Raw genomic sequence first — 15,317 nt, 5'->3', positions numbered from 1 at the left:
AGGAGGAGGAGGAGGAGGAGGAGGAGGAGGAGGAGGAGGAGGAGGAGAAGAGGAGGAGGAGGAGGACGACGACGACGACGGGCTGACTCCAAGAATGAACCAAACTGTGTTTTTTCTATTACCTTGCACAGCCTATTGGAAGCCAGCTTCCCTAGAAGCAAACCTTTAGACAGAGGTCAAACTCCATCAACCAGAGATTCCTGAGAACCAAACAAGTAGCAGTCTTTGCCCAAGATTCCATTCACCGTGCATAAGTAGTGCTCAGACGAGTTCTAACCAGAACATTCTGAGCCAAGAACTAGTAAATGCCATCTTTCTCATCGTTTCTTTCCTTCCTCCTCCTAGCTCCTCACCCCCAAGTCACTGGAAACATTATCAGCTAAATCTTGAATATCTGCCTATATCTCGATCTCTACAGCACAATTTAAAAGCATTTAGTCCTTAAGTGGGCCTGGCAAAAGAAGATGGAGAAGTAGGGCAAGAATATATACAACAGCTCTTCTAAGTTGATAGAAACCCAGAGCCTAGGCGTTACAAATCATGTCGCTGAAACACACAAACAAAAGTTTCCAGTCTTCTACCTAGCCCCAAATTTAACTAATTCTCTTTTTCTCAAGAATGTTCAAAATTTGAAAATGTAGTTATAAATATCAGCATTCTTAATGTTCCCTTGCTCGTACTTCAAACAAAATCAGTGAGAGTTGCTGGTACACAATGAGATGGACATACAAAGTGGGGTGTTTTTTTTTTTAAAGTAAAATCTAAGTAAGTCTTCTGAAATAAAATGAAAATGGTTGTAAAAGACCCCACACATACACAATGATACTAAATACGTCCCTATGCATGCTGCTGCTGTTGCTCTGCAAAGGTGTCTAGCAGGTAGGTCTGCATCAAACTAAACAGGTGAGACAGAAAAGTAGTGTTAACTGAAGAGAAATGTCATCACCCTGGAGTCTGAGCCAGAGAAGACTAGTACAGTCAACCAATTACAGTTTAACTTAACTCCACCAGAGATCCTGAGTCTAACTCTATCTCTGGCTCTTTCCAACATTATTTGGAAAACTCAGCCAAAGGGAAGTTAAAAAGAACATCCCTGGAGGGCTCAGGGTTTTAGAAGGATGAATCTGTTTTGCCATCTATCCTCCCGCATCATGCTCCAAAGCCAAAGAATGAGAGGGAATGGTGGCTCTCATCCATAACCCCAATCCTTGGGAGGCGGAGACAGGATGAACTCAAAAGTTCAAAGTTAGCCTGGACTACTTGAGACTTCATCTCCAAAAAAAAAAAAAAAAAAAAAAAAAAATCAAGCCATCAGAGCACTTGGAAAGCAGAAGGAAGGGAGAAAAAAAATATGTCTCATAAAGTTAGGGTACATTCCAACTAGCCGACATCCACAGAGCATTGAGAGTGTCTGAGAAGCCAGTGTCACTCCATTATCCAGATCCAATTCCTGGGCCACTCCTTGCTCAAGAATAATCTTTACAAAGAATAATTGAGAGGGTTTGATAAAGACACCAGCTGTTTCCATGACTTTCCCTCCCCCTCCTCCTCAGAGCACAGTTCAAACTCACATCAAACAGTTAATACAATTGACCGTCAGTCGGAAGGAGAAGCCTGGACTAAAATAGCAGGAAGAGTGCCAACTGGCCCCACTTGGAATGCTTGCTTGGCTCAATTTAAAAATAAGAAACTTTTGTCATCTATTCCCTCTGTCCAATTTAATTCTCTCTACAATCTACCTTTCAGTGTCAAATGGGTTTCAGTTTCTTCCTTACAAGTCTATTTTCAAATCTCAGAGAATACAGGGGAAGTGTACATAAATAAGGCTCAACTCAAAATAATGTCTGAGGGGTGGGAAGGATTCCCGAACTGCAAAAACAACCTTAGTACAGGACTCCCCCTGCCCCCAACAACAACAAAGTACACCAGAAGCAAAGGAGAACACAAAACTAAACATAAATATGACGGTAACTGTTTCTTATGGCTTTGGTAACCAGGTGAGATCAGTAACACATACTGAAGGTAGAGCATCCTGAATGTTCAGGATAAAACACTTGCCTAGTATGCATGAGGTGTTCTACAGCACTAAAGGGGGGTGGGGGAGGGATGACCAGCTCCTCCCCCACCCATATTCCAAGTTAACCAGAGTTAGCCAAGAGGGAAGTTAAGGAAGCCAGTATTTCCCGTTCAGACAGGAAGTAAATTAGCCCTTCCTGTGAGTTTTAAACAAATTGTACAGCTGGGGTTTCAATGTTAACATCCTCTCTTGAATTTGTTCCACAATTTCAAAATTGCAAGGGGGAAATGGAGACGTGGAAGGTTTCCCTTAACAGGCAACTTGAGTTCTCCACGCCATGCTACATATTGAAGTAACCTTCAAATCTGTATTAACATGGAATCTAAAAACAATATTGGGTAACACTCAAGTGGATAATTTCAAATTAACCAGCCCCCACCTCATGTCTACCACCACTAGCCAGTTAGTAGTCTGCTCAGTTCAATTAAATACCCACCCACATGAGAATTCAACCCTGAGGGATCACAATCATTTGGAAATTCATATTTTCAAAAATGCTATGTAGTGATTCTCACAGCCTGTAGGAAATCATGTGGTTTGTTCCTGACAATCTAACCACAACATTCCTTTGACAAAGGGGCCGTAGTTAGAAAGTACATTTGGGCCTGTTTGACTGCCCACTAGACAGTTCAGTTCATTACTCAGTCTGGATTAGGAACCCTAAAAGTATAGGACTTAGGTATAGGACAGCTGTAGCAGCATAATGTTAAATCCTTTGTTTGTTCATTTGTTTTGGGTTTTTTGCTTAGACAAACTCTTAGTACATCGCCTAATTTGCTTGTTGCTGGTCTCAAACTCACAGTGATCCTCGATTGCTGGGATTACAGACCTATGTCACCAAGTTCAGCTTTAAATACGAATTTTTTTTTTTTTTTTAGACTCAGCACCTAGAAGAAAGAGTATCTTGCTACCAGGCCCACTGTCTACCTATTTACACTGCAGAAGGAACAACACTGTAAATGTTTTAATTTCCTGTAAGGAATGAAGGTCTATGCCAAATTTTTATAGACTCGTTCCATATTCTACTATAAAAGAAGCCAAGTCCTAAATCTTCTTCAAACATTTCTGAACCCTAGATATTTCTAGCCTAGTTGGTAATAGATGAGGACTAACTAGACATTGAAACAGCAAGAGCTATTGCTGACATTTTTTCCAAGCAAGTCACTTTAACTTCTAGTTTGAAACCAAATGAGTAGCAAAATGTCCTTAAAGAGCTATGGAGAAAAGCATTTCTATGAAAAATGTGTGAAGATTTAGGCTAAACATAAATAAATAAATAAATAAGAACAGCATTATATGTCACAGTTATGACAATCACAAGCATCTTCACCATCTACATATGCTAAAGAAATAAGCATCAACTAGTTAAAGTACCCTGGAAAACTTGCAGATATCTGTGATTACCTAGAGTACTTCCCACATAATGCTACAGCTAGGAGAAGGGAATTGACGTGTTAACCAGTAAAGATGGTATTAAGCACAAGATGACAACCAGATAATTGTATTTAGAGGGCAGAATAATGAATAACCAGGTCAAGTACCAAGTCTAAAACCTCTAATAGAAAGGTATAGTAGTGCCCGGCAGTGGTGGCGCACGTCTTTAATCCCAGCACTTGGGAAGCAGAGGCAGGCGGATTTCTGAGTTCCAGGCCAGCCTGGTCTACAGAGTGAGTTCCAGGACAGCCAGGACTACACAGAGAAACCCTGTCTCAAAAACAAACAAAAAAAAAAAAAAAGAAGAAAAAGAAAGGTATAGTAGCTCCTACAGGTTAAACCCAGCCTAGGGAGGCTCAAGAAGGAAACTAGACTAACCTGGACTATGATATAAGCTTGAGGACACAGATACACTCATAGATATCAGGGTAGGGGAGCAGTATCTCTAGCTGAAGTATCTCTAGCAATGTTGCTAAACCAGAAATCTTGAGAGGAAAAGTGTGAGTGACACAGGTCCTCTGGTAATCAGGTATTATCTGACTTTGCTATATGGGTTGCCAAAGAACACCAAATCACCAAATAGTTGGTTATTCTTCAGCTCCATCAAAATCAACCAAGCAAAGTGATTCAGTATGTGCTTTGGTAATCCCTGATGAATTAAACTTACATACTTGGAAAAGAAAACTAGAGCCCTAAGGTTACTTAACAAGGATAATCACTGCTGATATGGAAGATAGAAATATGGATATAGCGACACTAACTGTAATCCCCAGTCTCAGGAGGGGAATCCCTGAAACCTTCAAACCCCAACATTAAAAGGAAGGAGGAACTTCTATCCAGGAATGGTAGCCCACGCCTTAAATCACAGCAGAGGCAGTTGATTTCTGTTAGTTCCAGGCTACACTGCTCTACACGATGAGTTCCAGGAAGATAGCTGTAGAAAGATTCTGTCCCCCCCCCCACAAAAACAAAACAAAACAAAACAAAAACCCCAGGCACTTTTGGTGAAATGAGCACAAGTAGCAGCAGCAGGAGGTAAGTGGGGATCTAAAGAACTAAACAAAACCAACAAATGTAGACAAAAAGAAACTGTACCACACCTGGGCTACAATTTCTCCTTTTCCTAGACAACTACGTAGATAAGAAAATCATTGAGGTTTACAGACGCATATAAACTTATTCTAACTGCACTTGTCTTATGGTTCTCCAAGACAAGGGTCATCAACTGATATAGAATGTGCGATTATGGAAATCACTCTCATAGTTTCTACAATGGGAGAAAGAGGCTAGGACAGCTGCTGCCCCAAGTTAGTAGGAACACACCAAACACTAGTCACAGCTGTTGTCTCCGTAGATCTAAAGACAATTTTTCTTTGTACTCTGTAGTGCTTAGCAGGCTCCTGTACCAATACTCTATCCTTCAGTATAAAGCAGCCCAGACAGGTAAGTCTCTGTTGATACCCACCCCCCCACCATCTCTCTTGACCAGGGGGTTAGCCTAGCCTAGGTCTGTGCCTTTTCTATTCCTCTCCTGTGTATAACAATCACTCATTTCCTTCCTTCTCTTCCAAATATACCTTACATATAATAATCCTATAATATAATAATATAATAATCCTGAGCATTTGAGACATGAAGTCAGAAAAATTAGGAGTTCATGAGCCAGCCAGGGCTTCATGAAACCCTGTTATTTATTTAGAGATAGATAGATCGATTGATAGATAGCTAGATAGACAGACAGACAGACAGACAGACAGCAAACAGCAACAAATACATACATACAAATTTTGTCCCTTGGACCCATACAGCTTCCATCCTATGTACTAATGTTTTTTTTTTCAGCAGAAATCCATATTGTAATATATGTAATTATATACTCATTAAGTCAATTTAGTTTATTATTATACACTAGAGCATGGCATATAGCATTTTTTGTTCATATAGTGATCAAATCCAGGAACTCCTTTATGCCAGGCAAATGCTCTACTACTGAGCTACATTCTCAACCCTCAATTATTTGTTTGTTTGTTTTTTCTTTGTTTTATTTTTGGTCTTTTCTGTTTTGCTTTTGGGAAAGAGTCCTGATGTATATATTCCAGCTAGTAGTACCATCTCCTGTCATCCTGCATCAGCCTCAGGTGCTAGGACTGCATGTTTACTACCACACAAGTGAAGATGTTTCTCATGTTCAAGGAATAGTTAATTTTAGAAAAATAAACCAACTTCATTTTGGTTTTGTTTTAATACTTCTTTGTTTAGTTGGTTGCACGTCTGCTGTTTTTGAGACAAGGTCTCACGTTTCCCATGCTAACTTCAAACTCACTACTTACCAATGATAAGGTAATTCCTGGCCCTCCATTCTCCACTTCTCGAGCATGCACCGTGACTAGCTCCTTTCTATATTTTACAGTAATTTTGCATATGCATATATATATATGTGTGTGGGAACCTGTACTATGAGGCACATATGCAGAAGTCAGCAAGTTTAGCAGCAAGTCTGTTACCCACCAAGCCATTTAACCAGTCCAGTCCTATTTGTTGATATTTTTGGCAAGGTTCACCATGTAGCATAGGCTGGCCTCAAACTCCCAATCTTCCTGTCTCAGCTTCCTCAAAATATGAATCAGTGCCATACCAGGTTTGATACTTTTTTTTTTTCTAACTGTGATCCTTGGTCTATCTATGATTGGGGACTTCTATATACCTACAGCCATACCCCCTCCTCCTCCTTTGCCTGACCTTCAGCAGGGTAGGCACTCAAGTGCCCAACTGTGTCCTAGTTTACAAAGCCAGCAGAGGAAAGAACAGCAGAAAGGTTACAGAATTCCCCCATTCCAACAAAGAAGCAGGAGAGAAATCAGATTGGCATCAATTTCCTTTTTAAAATAGACTCCTCTATTTTAAAAGTAGACTGAATATACACACCAGCTACTTTATTCAATGAGATTTACTTCACTTGCAATGAAATGGGAACTGCAGGTGCTTTGATAAAGGTACTGAAAAGTTGACCTACTTTCTATAACAATGTCTATGTCCTCAAACATCAGAATAAATTCTGGTCTCCTAAAATATAAGCTTCTTCAAACAACATCTTCTCATTCAACAGTAAGAAATGTGCTGCTTCATTTAAATACAGAAAAACATGGATGGGTCACAAATACAAATGTCACTTATTCTGGGGAAAGTAAATTTCTTTTGCTCTACTATTGGCTGAGCTATGAATAACTAATTAAGGTAGATGAGATCTGAAAAACATTTAAGATAAAAACTGAGGATAGGGTGTGATGGTACATGCCTTTGATCCCAATATGTGGGAGGCAGAAGCTAAAGAATGTCTGAATTCAAGGTCAGCCTGAGATAGCCAGGGTTACACAAAGAAACCCCTAGGGTAGAGGGAGAGGCACTAGTTGAATTAGTAGATGCACCTTCATGTCAATCTAACACAAAGAAAACAAGCTGTATCCTTACACTTGTCTTTAGCATCAATACAACCGATTAAAATAAAAATCAAAATCTTGAGAAGACCAACTTAAGAGAGAGAATACAGGAAATGGGAAAGCAAACCAACAAGGAAGAAATCAGTTGAAACAGTAAAGAATCTAGACTGAGAAATATAAGAATTTGGGTAAGGGAGCTATCACAGAAGGCTAAAGAGTACCAAATAGATACTATTCAGATGTAGCATAGGTTACATCATATAAGGAAACTACATAGCAAGGCCCCATCTAGAAAGGTGAGGGGTAAGATGGAGAGAAGGAAAATTCTAGACTGGAGGAAACCTACAAGTTTCCTTCCAGACAGGGCTACATCTAAGATACACACACATCCCCCAAGCCCAGCTTGGCTTTTCCTCATATGAAAGCAAACTTTTCTTAGAAGCACACTTTCCACAGGAAGCATTCATGAACTCAAAATTTTTATATGTTACAATTTTACAAATGTCTAAAATATGGGCTGCAAGTAGAGTGTTTCCTGAATAATAAAAAAAGAGAGAGAGTCCATTTCAGTAAAAATAATAGCAAAAGCCTTCCTTTGTTTCTTACATCCATTCATATAACCCAGCACTAGCTTATAAACTCCTGGTTAGATAATCTTGATGTGAAGAATCTGGCTCAAAATTAATTGAGACCAAAAAAGAGGGGCTGGTGGTGGTACATACCTGTAATCCAAGCAACTGGGGTGGGGGTAGTAGGGCAGAGGTCTGGTCTAAATTCCAAGTCAACCATAGGTATATAGTGAAAGCCAGAAAACAAAAATCTGGTTTAAGTTGATGATAACAAACCCACCCAATCAAAACCCTTCTCAAGCCACTCTGATCAAATTACATTTACCTAGAGTTCTGTTTAGGCTGGACACAAAAGGACAGGAGTAACCTGCAGTTCTTCTCAAGTCTTTGAGGAAATTATGAAGCTATTCTGGCAGTGCTACCTGTTTGTCTCCTTCATTAACCTCTCCCTTTCCGGAAGAGTGACCTCTGTTGAGCCCCAACCCCCACAACTCCCCAAAAGTTGCTGCCCACTAGGAAAATAAAATGTTTCTTAAAATTAACAGAATATGAGAGGCTTGAACAGGTTTGTAACCCTATCACTTGGAAGGCTATGGCAGGAGATTTTGAGTATATGCAAGTTTGCTACACAGTAAAACTTTGTCTTAAAAACAAAAACAAAAAAAAAACAAAAAACAACTTTTTATAAAAGAAATCTTGTCCAACAGACAAATGATGTTTATTCAGTGTTCTATGGCAAACAAATGCAAAGTATTACTATGAGGTATATACTTTTTCATGAATTTTTAAATAGAAAACCAATTGTAATGACAATCTGATATAAAAAGTTAAGAATTAATACATTTTGTTTGTTTCTATATTAGAAGAGATCAAATCATAGGCCTAGAGCATGCTAGGCAAGTACTCTCCCACTGAGATATATATCCCCATAGAAATAATCAAAATTATCCTCATTTCAGAGAAAAGATCAGAACAAACAGCGACTGAGCAGTTTGTCCCAGGGTAAATCAGAGCACGATTGAAATCCAACAGTCTAGCTCGGCATCGTTTTTTTTCAATAGGACTTTCTTTTACATAGTTTTTTCCTTTCTGTGTTTTTTAAGTATCAATTGTGCTATCCTACTTTGCCTTATAACACTGGAGGAAGTGCTCAGTAGGAAATTACTTTTTTGGTTTAGTAAATTGAAAAATACTATGCAGTAGTTAAAACATCTGAAGCATAACAGAAGCGATTGGGTGAACGGGAGTAAGGAAGAGTTAATGTGATTCTTGAAATTTTTCTTGCAAAATCCTGCATGTGTGAAGTAAAAACTTTAAACACCACTTTCACCATCATATGAGATCTGTGAAAACATTAACCAGATTACCTAGCACTGATCAGCACTTGAAAAAAAACTCTTTATGACTAGAGGAACCAGGATGTGGTGGTACTTATCTTTAATCCCAACACATAGCACATAGGAGATAAAAGTAAGAAGATCTCTCTGAATTTGGGGGCTAGACTGATCTACAGAATCCAGGACAGCCTAGGCTCCAAAAAAGAAAAACCCTTTCAAAAAAAAAAAAAAAGACTAGGGATAGCTCAATTAATAAGACTGCTTGTCCAGTATTTAGGAAGCCCTAAGCAAGTCCAAAGCCAGCCTGGGCTACCTGAAACTCTGTCTCAAAAATATAATGAAAAATAATTATGCAACTAAATACAGTCATATTTTAGCTTCCCCTTTTAATTGGAAGCAGGACAGTGTTCCTGCTCTATCAGTGCTCTACTGGAAAGCTTGGAGGCAGCTACATCTTTTAGGTCAATCAATTCCATTTGAGTTTCATGTAACACGGATTTGTTTATTTTTATTTTATGTGTATGGGTGTTTTGCCTTCATGCACATATGTGTACCATGCATACCTGGTGCCCACAGAGGCCAGAAGAGGGTCTCACTCATATCCCCTGGAACTGGAGTTACACAGATGGTTATGAGCCACCATTTGTGTACTATCTGTGCTAATCGTATACACACCTACACAATCTCCAGCAAAAAAAACAAAAAAACAAAAAAACAAAAAACAAAAAAACATGACATCAAGTGCAGTAGCCTAGTCTTAGAATTCCAGCTCTCGGGAGGCAGACACAAGATCAGGAGTTGAAGATCAGAGAAGTTACAGAACACCCTATCTCAAAATGAGACTTGTAGGGAGGGAAAAAAAATAACTTCAAACATATTTTCTTTGAAGCATTCACAATCAAAAACTATCATCCCAAGCTCTTTGTGTTTTGTGGTGGCATATAAACCACTGATCCAAGCAGGGGTGAGAACGTTCTTCCTTGCTGCTCTCCATGTTTTTCCCCAGAAAATGGATAGGCTGCCTTCACTGACTGAAGGCAACAGCTGCCTAAGCTGTGAAATAAATACACCTTACTTCTTCTTTAGACTGATAGCCAAGAAAAGCCAAACCTTAAAGATCTTCTATTATTTCCAGAAACTTTGTTTAAAAGAAGCTAGTTGTGGTGACACGTGTCTACAGTACCAGCATTCAGAAGAAGGGTCAGAAGGGTCAGAAATTAAAGGTGATCCTCCGTTACATGAGACTCCATCCCAAAGACATGATTAGGGTTGGTGAAATGTCTCAAGGATAAAGGAACTTGACACCAAGCAAACTTGAGTTCTAACCACCGGATTCTCTCCCGTGCCCTAACGTCCTGACTTACACACACCTGGCCTTAGCAGGAGCCGGTGCCTGCCCTTCCCACCTCACACAATGAAACCCATGTAAACAGAAAAATGGAAAGGAGTAAATCAAAAAGCTAAACTACATACAGGTTACAGTCAAAGTATCAAAATTATAGGGGAATGTAATTAATTCATGTTGTCCTGATTCCTGTCTCCATTTAAGCCTTCTCAGTCCCCACTAATTCCCATCAAGCACCTTAATTAAACAAGACTTACTGAGCACCTCAGTTTGTAGCAGACCCTACAATAGGTAATGAAGGGATAGAGATAAGATAGTACCTACACACAAGCAGCTCGAAGTCTAGAGTGAAAGATAATTTTTAATGCAGTATGATAAATACATTTACTACAACTACCTCCCTAAAGCTTCTCACTAGAAAGTAGTATCATTCAACCCAAAGAACTGAAAATTCTATAGAAGACAAAGTCTCACTAATAAGCAAATGAAGGTTGAGGCAAATCCTAGAAGTTAAAAATATAGAGCAACAAGACACGGTGGTGCATGACATCAGTCCCAGCACCTGGGAGGCAGAGGCAGGCGGATCTCTGTGAATTCAAGGCCAGCCTAGTCTACAGAGTTCCTGAACAAACAGAGCTACATGGAGAAACCCTGTCTCAAAATAAACAAAAAGCAAGCAGGATTGGTGATGAACTCAGTGGCAGAGTACTTGCCTAGCCTGTGTGCGGTCTTGAGGTCAATCCCCAGCACTGCAAAAGGGAAAAAGAGACTAATGGGACAGCAGTGCCATGTACATATGACCCCTGCTTTTAAAGCTAAGATCTCGATGCCAGCATACTCAGGTCTCACTTGCAATAAGGAAACTGGTCTTTTACATATACTATCCGAGCTCAGCCCCTGCAAGTAACTACCAAGACATCCCTGCCTATAACAAGGCTTCATTTATTTTAGTCCCAGCTGTTATGTCCAATCTCTTCAGTTAATGGCAATGTACCCTTGGTTAAATTCATTGACTCTGAAGTCAGTCAGACCAGGGGCAATCTTGACCTCCACCATTTCAATAATGAGATGTTCAGCAAATCCTGACTTCTTTGTCTCAAATTCATTTTTAAAAAATGGTTACTAGAGCCGGGCAGTGGTGGCGTACGCCTTTAATCCCAGCACTTGGGAGGCAGAGGCAGGTGGATTTCTGAGTTCGAGGCCAGCCTGCTCTACAGAGTAAGTTCCAGGACAGCCAGGACTACACAGAGAAACCCTGTCTCGAAAAACCAAAAAAAAAAAAGATTATTAGAAATTATTAGGTAGTCTACGCAAAATGCTGAGCACACAGTAAAATAAAACAATGACAGAGAGGGTAGGGGACGGGAAGACCTAGAAGGTATAGGACTGTCCCCTACCACAATAGAAAACAATAAATTATACACAGCTAAATATTTTGCTACTGCAACTGATAGAGATCTAAGCTGAATTTATCTGTCTGCATCCTGCCTCATCTACCCCCTAAGGAACAATTACTTGATAAACCTAAGGCTGGCATGTGACTGCAGGAAGCTTTCCCCTTTCTAAGATCTCCAAGAGTCTCGATTTTAGACCAGCTGAGACCATGTTGACCCCCTGGCTGTCCATACCGGAATCCTAAGAAAGGCACTAGAACTCTAACCAACCACACACACCTGAAACACAGACCCACTACCTTACTCACATAACAAAGAAACTAACTGAATTCCATATAAAGCAAATGAGGAAAGAAAATCTGTACAATTCATATTCATTTGTCATAATTTTCATCCCAAAACCAAAATAAGAAGCACAAAAAATAAAAATAATAGCAAAATAAAAGATTTACTTATCTGTACCCTTTGCTATAATTCCTGAGAGAACCAGGGAAGGTGAAGTAAAAGACAAAAATCTTCCATCTTATCACCTCAAAAGGCTCTGTACTATACGGCAGCCCAAACAATGCCTTAGTTTGTAAATAGTCCTGGACTCTAATGCTGCACAACATAGCTACACAAAGCCCAGTTTCAAAGCCGGACCCAGATCACCAGCAGTCATCCAGAACCTATTTTCAAACTGCCTTTGTACTCCTCCTTCAGACTCTCATCCCTCCCCCTAAAGGTTGAGTGAGAAACCGACACTCTGGCAGCAACAGACCGACCCTCCAAAGACACACTAAGAAATCTCCTTAGAAAAAGCATTTCAAAGGAAAATTGAAAAAATTTTCCCAACAGAAATTATAGCCCAACAGACCGTACATATTGTCTTTTTCCTTTCTTTTCAATTACTTATTTTAATTCTGAAGTCCACATGTCAAATTTTTTTCTGTAATCCTTGCCTAAATTATATGGAAAGGAAAAGAGGAACAAAACTTGCTTCCTCCAGAAGCCACAACCGCACAAGGACAAAACCATCTTGCAAGGAATGTCTTCGCTGTAGAAAAATATTCAAGGAAGTGTTCTAGTCTAAAAAGAATGGGGGAGGGACTATGAAATCAGAAGATTAAAGATTCCTATCAGTTTAAAGGTAAGAAGGAGCTTACACATTAAGACCCATCTTGCTACAATTAGAGCGATATCTATTCCAGGTCTAATTTTCATACTGATTCCCATTTTAAAAGAAGAAAGTACCTATTTTCCAGCTACTGATGCGTTGGCTATATAATTATCTAGGATCTGTACATTTCCAAGAATGTATATACAAAAAGCAAAACCAAGCAAATCTTAAGGTCAATTATAAAACATGAACCAGTCACGGGCCTTTAGCTTTAACAGTGTTCTAACTTAATGGTAAGTTAACGGAGCCAAGCAAACAACAAAACAAAAGACACCTCTAAAATCATCTTTCCAGTGGCTTAAAAATAAAATTCCCTTTATGCTTTCTCATATGTGCTTTGCAAACTCCAAGTTTTCATTAAGTGGTTTCTCTTCACCTGTCTATTCACAACCTACAAACCTTTCAGAGATCAAAAGGATTGAAAAAGAAAAAGACTTTTGGGTGATCTGTCGTTTCACTCCAGTCAACATAAAGCATGATTAGAATTTCCTTATCCCTTTAAGGGCCAAACATTATCATATCTGCAAGTTTAACACACAACACCTTCACAAATCTGTGCCATTAAAAGGACTTTTAGGACAAAACAAAAAAAAAGAAAGAGAGAGAGAGAGAGAGAGAGAGAGAGAGAGGGAGGGAGGTGGCAACTCAGTTAACATAGATCCATTTGTTTTCACAAGGCAAAGCAAAGAGACTCCTAGGCAGGCGACAGTGGCTCCCACCCACCACCACACCTGGAAAAGTGAAAGAGGGATCCACCCAGGAACTGCAGACCAGAAACCCTTCTGGGCCGTTCACGTTCAGAAGGAAAAAACAATACCATTGAAACTCGAAAGCTTCCTGCAACTTTCCTTTGCCACAAATTCAAAGGTGAGAGGGCTAAAAGTTCCGAAACATGGTAAGAGCCATATCTGTACGACTAGATAAATTCCTTTCCCAACCCACACACAACATGCCCAAAAAACCAACTTTTTGAGCTCTGAAAAAAAGAGAGTACATTAGCTAAATCCAGGAAAAATAATAATAATAATATAAAAGTACACACAAAAATGTAATTTACACAACTTCTGCCCCTGGTTCTAACCAGCTTCCGGGACTAGACCTAGAAGTTTGTTTCCAGGTCGTGTACATTTTACCTTTTTTCTTTAATTAAATAAAATACCAAGAAAGCTTCAAAGTATTAAAAGTAGACAAAATAATTGATTAAAATTCACCATCAGCATTAACAGGCTTTCTCCCCCTTTTAAAAGTCCCTCCAGTTATCATCAAGAAAAAATTCCACTTGAGTTATCCCTTTCCCAACTAGTTATACACACATTTTAATAAGAGGAAAAAAAATTAAAAAGCACACACCTCAAATGTGGACTTCTAAAGGCAGTCCTTGAAGAAACAAACCCAAAGCTTCACCAATGTGCTGAGAAAGACAAATCCAGCGAGATTCGCCGCCTCTTCCTCTTCCTCGTTCCACGATCTTCCCTGCCTTTCTCTTCTCCCTCCGTGTCTGTGTCTCTCGCTCTCTCTCCCTCCCTCTTGCTCGCCCTTTCTCTCTCTCTCTCTTCCTCTCTCTCTCTTCCTCTTTCTCTCTTCCTCCCTCTCTCTCTCCCTCTCTTTCTCTCTCTCTCTCTTTCCCCTCAGATTCAACACCTAAAATGGAAGTTGCACCCAGCCAAAGGCAAGGGAGCCTGGGTGGTGACAAACTGATCTGGCAGCCCTACCCTAGCTTTCCTAAGTGATGTCAGCCCTTGCGAGCTTCCAATAGGAACCAGGCATAAATCAGGGAGCTGACCTTATCCAATAGGAAACTTTATTATAGGAAATTAAAAAAAAAAAGGGAGAGAGAAAGACGAGGAAGTTTTATATATATACATATATATAATATATAACATATATATATATTTAAAGCGGAGACTATACAATCTCTGAGGAATTACTGCAGAGTTGGGGGAAAATGGGAGGTGCTAAATAACAAAGCATTTTAGAACGGCACGCCTAAGCCTCAGTTCCCTTTGATAAGGGTCTTGTTCCTTTTCCCTATCTATCTGGGTGGGAAAACAGAAAAGAGCTTACTTTCTTTACCTGCTGCGGTTTGGTTTGCTGCTTTCTTCCCCAAAGCTTTTTCCCAAAGGAAGCCAGGAAAAGAGGAGGGAGAAATCCCAGAAACAGGACTATGTGTTACTGGGATAGTAAGAAATATCTGAGACAAACTCTCAATTTCATTGTTTTGGTTTAATTGAATTAAAAGCTAATGAAGAAAGTAAATGCTTAGACTTAATAGTTTCTTAGCATCTCTGATCTAAATTAAAAGAAAGCAGAATCCACTGAGCTGTTGAGTTGCACTGTCTTCCCATCAAAACAATATGGGTTTGCCTGGGACAATACGCAGAATCTAATAAACAAAGAGTTTAGAATAGTTAAGAATATCATCCTAAAATTATTAAGAGAATGCTAATTTTTAATCAACTCAAAATTACCTGGCTTTTTTGTTTGACCTAAATAAAATATTATAGAGGTTTTCCTCTGAATTCCTTTAAAGTTTAGGAGGGGAAGAGGTTGTGTTTATTGTTGGGT

The 15,317-nt window shown here is 39.4% G+C and overlaps 1 protein-coding gene across 10 annotated transcripts in view; it reads right to left on the bottom strand.

Moving 5' to 3' along the window:
• Ctnnd1 (catenin delta 1) overlaps positions 1–14,453 on the bottom strand; it is a 50,495-nt gene extending 36,042 nt beyond the window's left edge. For 4 of the 10 annotated variants that reach the window (XM_028763067.1, XM_028763068.1, XM_028763069.1 and 1 more), the window contains exon 1: positions 14,103–14,453. The gene's annotated coding sequence lies outside the window, so the exon portion shown is untranslated. The remainder of the gene's footprint in view (positions 1–14,102) is intronic. The other 6 variants (XM_028763062.1, XM_028763061.1, XM_028763065.1 and 3 more) reach the window with 3 other exon arrangements.
• Between the last annotated feature and the right edge of the window lie 864 nt (positions 14,454–15,317).

The sequence above is a fragment of the Grammomys surdaster genome, unplaced genomic scaffold, assembly GCF_004785775.1.
Source record: "Grammomys surdaster isolate TR1022 unplaced genomic scaffold, NIH_TR_1.0 136, whole genome shotgun sequence".
NCBI classification, from domain to species: domain Eukaryota; kingdom Metazoa; phylum Chordata; class Mammalia; order Rodentia; family Muridae; genus Grammomys; species Grammomys surdaster.
This window is presented reverse-complemented; position numbering and strand designations above follow the sequence as displayed.